We start from the raw sequence: 5,546 nt of genomic DNA, 5'->3' as shown, positions 1-5,546 counted from the left end.
ATATATTATATTATCATTTGCTCTTATTATTAGTACATTATCATTTAAAAGTGCTCTATACTTGTTTTCATTTGAACTTATGCATTAGTGTGTGTGTGTCTGTCTGTCTGTCTAACAATCTGAAAGGCTGCATTGGCACTAGGTTTATCACTGTTTTATGCCTTCTCCAATTAGCTGAAGTACACATTAACTAGTATGACTATCTCGATGTACCAACTACTTGCCTAATCATCACACACACGCGCACACACACAGAGTCACCAACATGGGTGCTGCAACTGCTCCATTGAGGGATTAATGAATGTATCTTGTGTATGAACTTGCTAGAAATGAGTACCATAGCTATATTTCTTACACACACACACACACACACACCTATACATATATAAATATGCATACATACACAGAGAGAAGACCATATACTGCCGCTACTACTACTATTATTACCACTATTACTGCTGCTACCACTACTACTAAAGTTAAACAGAGCTGATAACATCTCATTGTATGTATCTCTTTAAAATTTAATATATCTATGTACATCTTACACACTTGATGTATACGTATGTACCCTAAACACCAGATTTAAATGTATCTACACAGCAGCTGTGCATCTAGGAGACCAGATGTACATCTGTTCACACACTGTCACTTGATGGCTGTCACTTAGTAACACTGACAACATTAAAAGATTCAACAAAAATAATAAATGAAAAACAATGAAAGTAAAAAAAAAAAGAATAAAAAAGAACAACAGGAGTGATTTGTAGGGAGTTTTTTTAAGTGTATGAGGGGTGGGGTATGTGTTTATTTGCCTCTTTTATTGTTTTTGTTTTGTGTAGGGATGTTTATCAGATATATGCGTGTGTGTGTGTCTCTCCCTATATTTCTTCCTATTAACATGTCGGATTTTGTTGTGATGGGCACTTTATACAGTAAGAAACCTGCTATTGTCGAGTTGAATTGAGATTGTGACATGGATTCAATTCCTGATTTGAAGCCATTTCGCTTCACACACACACACACACATAGGCTAATGTTCTTGGAAAAGGCATGACTGTCATAACTCCCCTTCTCACACTTCCCAAAGTTATAGGGCCTTTGCGCCTAATGAAACAAAACCATTATGCTGGATTTTGTTTTGTTTATTCCTCTGTTTTCTTTTATATATATATATATATAAATAAACTATTTGAAAAATGTTTGATAGTATTATATATGATATATAATATGGGTGTGGTGTGGATCAGAAGGGGTGGGACTTCTTTAATTTGTTTCTTTTTGTTTTGTATTGTATTATTTTTTTTTGTTGTTGTTTCATTTTTAATTTAAATGTTAGGAAACTAATTTAATAATGTCTATTTTTCATTAATTTTTGTTTTAATTTTTTTTTCTCCTTCCTAATAAATCTGTTGTTATAATAACTAACCCTCTTGGCAACTGCCTTCCTTGTTTTTCTGTGCTTTCTTTTCACCTTTGTGTATCTGTTCTATTTCCCCATATTCACGCGCACACATACACACTTCACATTTTATTTGTTTCTTTATTTGACCCAACCTGACCAATATATATATATACACAAGTATACATGCACCTACATAGACACATATAAGCATGTATACATATAGCCTAATATCTGTTTTTTCTGCTATCTCTGACCTTTCTTTTACTGCTGTCTTCTAGAAGTCAAACACATTTGAGCAAGTTGCAATTAACCAAAATTGTTCAGTTGCTCACTTTAACCTCTGACTCCCCCCACAACACATACACACATGATTGTGTAGGTTCTGATAGCATTAATGGCTGCTGTGGTTCATTAATCCATGTTAAATCTCTACTACTGATGTTAATGCTGCTCCTTGTTGGTCATTCCAAACTGCTTTTTATTGCATGCATGTGTGAGTGCCTATATCTATGAGTATGATATGTATGTGTACTTAATTTCGTCAGTTTATACATTCTTTTATATTCCTACTATTTCCCTCGGATCTCTCTTTGTCTTACACACACACAAAACACACACCTGCTCATTACACATGGAAAGTTGCAAGGGTTTGACTTGATATAATCATAATCTTCAAATTAAGAAAAAAAGATTACACACACATACAGTTACACTCTTACACAATCAAAATGTTTAACCTTAAATGTGCAGTGTATAATATAATTCATGTTTGTAAATCTCACCTTCATTTTCTGAGTTTTTTTAGTCAACCCGTGTCATTCCAATGTTGTACTTATGTAGACATGTACCCTGTAAGCTGATTTTATATGTAACTTCTGTCAACTTGATGAATATACACAACTGTTGTGTTTTAAACAGCAGCTTTATTCATCTATTTACTAATCACTGGATTTTTTTTTTAACTGCTTCAAAACCTTACAGGTTATCTTAAACTTGGCATTATGATAATATAAAGTAAAAAGTCCTTAATTATGCTAACAATCCCTGATCTTTTAGTTGGAGAGCTCTACCTAAAATAGTGGTTAGCTATTGCTGAATAATGAACTCATCTTATGCACTAGGCCATGCCTTTACCTGAATATGTGTTGTCTAGTTCATATTGGCATTAAAAAATAAATTGACATGCAAAAAGTTATAATCACACATGTACAGAAAACAGCTGCCATAGATATCTATCTCATCTCCCCATGGTATACAGATTAGTCCATACTTGTGGACTATCACCTAAATCACTTGAGAAGAAGAAGAAATGCGATAAACCAGTTTCTTCTTCAAGTGGAATAGGTGTTTGCAGTCTTCTTGATCTACTTTGGTTTGATAATTAGTTATTTTTTATTCTTTGAAAATCATGTAATCACTCTTCAAATGAGCAAGGAATAATCACTGACCAACATCAGTTCTTTCTCTTGCTAACACGTGATAGTCCATATTAATTTTTGCTATCTTATTCTTAGTTTAGGAAGCCAATTATCTATTTGCTATTTTTTTTTAAACTTTTTTTTATTGTTGCTGTTCTTTTTTAAAAATATAAATAGTATCATTATCTCAAGCCTCTAGTTCTTAGAAGCTTCACTTATATCCCTCCATTATTCTGGGCCAGTTGTTTTCCTTTTATATTTTAAATGGTACAGTCTAGGCTCTGAGTGTTGGCAATTTGAGAAGTTATTTCAGACTGTATACATAACAGGTCTTTTTTTCATTTGAGTAGTAATCTAGAATTGAAAATGAAATATATTTTAAACAAATTATAGATGCAGGCATAAAGCACAAGTGAATTGGAATCAAAAGTAACTTGATATTTTGATTTCGATATTCTTTCAACAAGTCCTTTGTGTAAGCATCCACCCCTAGTTTAAAATACATAAATGCATGTATTGTATTTTATGTTATATTATGTTTTGTAAATGTTTATTTGATAGGAGGGATGGTGTTGGCTCTTTTAATTCTTACTCCTTCATCATTTAATCACAACTTGATCAAGCCCTTTTGCCCATTTCATCATCTTTAAATAAATTTTAGTAAATCTCTATTGCATTCCTTTTTAATGATTCTGTCCATTATTTTCAAAGACAGGTGATTTTAATTGTAGTTATTGTGAAATGGTTTGAATTTGATTTTTACTGTCATTCCCCACTTCTTTGTTTATTCATATCTTCTCAACTCTATTTTTTTGTTTATTTTCTCTCACCTTCATCTCTCTGTCTCTCTCTTTCTGATTTTCTAACTATCCTACACCATGAATGGTGATTCAAATTATTCATAAAAGAAGCTCAAACCACTGTATTTCCTCCTGTAATATGAACTGACATTTATTTTGTTCATTCCTTTACATGGCACTCAGTGTTTGCTTTTATCAGCCCAATCCAGGTTTTTAGTATTTCATTCTAACTACTGTCACTATCTTCAGTCATTCTCTGTGAAAAAACTTCCAAAGGTCATGTGAAGTGCATATATATATCTTTGTTCAGTTGTAGCAATTTCACACATATTTTCTCTATATTCTGATGTGGGCCTCATTAGAAAAATGGGAAGGATGTTGGTGATGATTGTTGTGGCACTGATGATGATGATGGGTTATGTTTTATGAGTTTCCATATAAAAAGTGCCATTGAGTTAGTTGTTCTTATATTTGTGAATTTTGTATATGTAGACCAATAGTTCTCAAATGGTGTGCCACAGATTTTTAATATAATTTAGGGCTTTAGAAAATCTGTACAACTGCTTAAGCTTCTTGAAAAACATGTTACTCATAATTTTGTTAAACACAAATATGATTAATAAAATGAGATAAACAATAGTTTTCTACATTATTTTCTAAATTTTTCAAATATAAAACCAATTTCTTTTAACTATCCATGAGGTGTACCAGTATATTTCTGTCCATCTCCAGTGCACCACAAAATCAAAAAGACTGAGCACCACTAGTATCAATCTTATTCTATGAACTAGAAGGTAGCCATGCCTATGTTCGATACAGTATTAGGCTCTCTGGGTAGTTTTCACTTAGACTATACCCTACATTTTCTATATTGTCCTTAGCCTACACCACACTCTGCACTTCATACTACTTTTGGATATATATCACACACTACAATCTGTACAACCTCTACTTCACTACAGCCCAAACTGTTACATCTTTTACACTATAAATCATATACCCTTTACCCACATCACATGCTATAACATATACAATAATTCTTACCACATCCAGTTACATTCAACTTTGAAATCCATAATAGTCTTACATTTACCAAACTGTAGAGTCACTGACCCTGAGGCATTCCCTGTTCTTTTCTTTACAACAAACATCTTAGTTTATTTGTTCATGTGAAATCTGTTCAACACTATGATCATTTTTCTGTGTTATCTGACATCCCAGTACTGTGAAGAATACATCTGTCTTGTTGTTTGAAATACAAAAGAAATGAAATCCCAGCTCTCCCTTTGCCTACCTCTCTTCATTGCTCCAGTCTTCCCAGATGTATTGCAGAGTCATGAGTTTATTCTGACACTGAGTTCAGTTGAGGTCTGTCAACTGTTGCTTTTTTTTGTTTTTTTTTTTACTTTATGGTTTGTGCTATTAACACTCAAGGAAACATTCAGTAGGTCCCAGCCTTTAAATTTTGTTATATTCCTGACTTTATACTCAATTTTCATAGCTCTTTTTCTTGACTACTAAAGGACTGCCCAGTTTTCTACTCCCAGTTTATTTTCAGTATCCAAAATGTTCCTTATACTTTTCAAACTACTGACCAACTTACTTTGGCTAATTATTATATACATTGAATATATATTCAAATACTTCAGAACTATTTAGAAAATCAAAATCTTCAGTAAACAGGATCTGGCTTATGTGTTGCCTAATAATGTATGAACACCATCTCTCTGTAGAAAAATATTTTATACTGTTTGAGGTTAACTTTCTCTTGCATTTATAAATTGGTGAATTGAGCTTTTGGTTTTCATTTTTGCTTCTTCTTCCTCTTCCTCTTCTTTTTTACTTCTAATAAATCATCTTATTCGTTTCAGGACTGTGATAAAGAATTCTATTTAAATTTGTTCCCTTCATTATTTAGAAATT

Source organism: Octopus bimaculoides, chromosome 2 (genome assembly GCF_001194135.2).
Source record: "Octopus bimaculoides isolate UCB-OBI-ISO-001 chromosome 2, ASM119413v2, whole genome shotgun sequence".
Lineage (NCBI taxonomy): Eukaryota > Metazoa > Mollusca > Cephalopoda > Octopoda > Octopodidae > Octopus > Octopus bimaculoides.
This window is presented reverse-complemented; position numbering follows the sequence as displayed.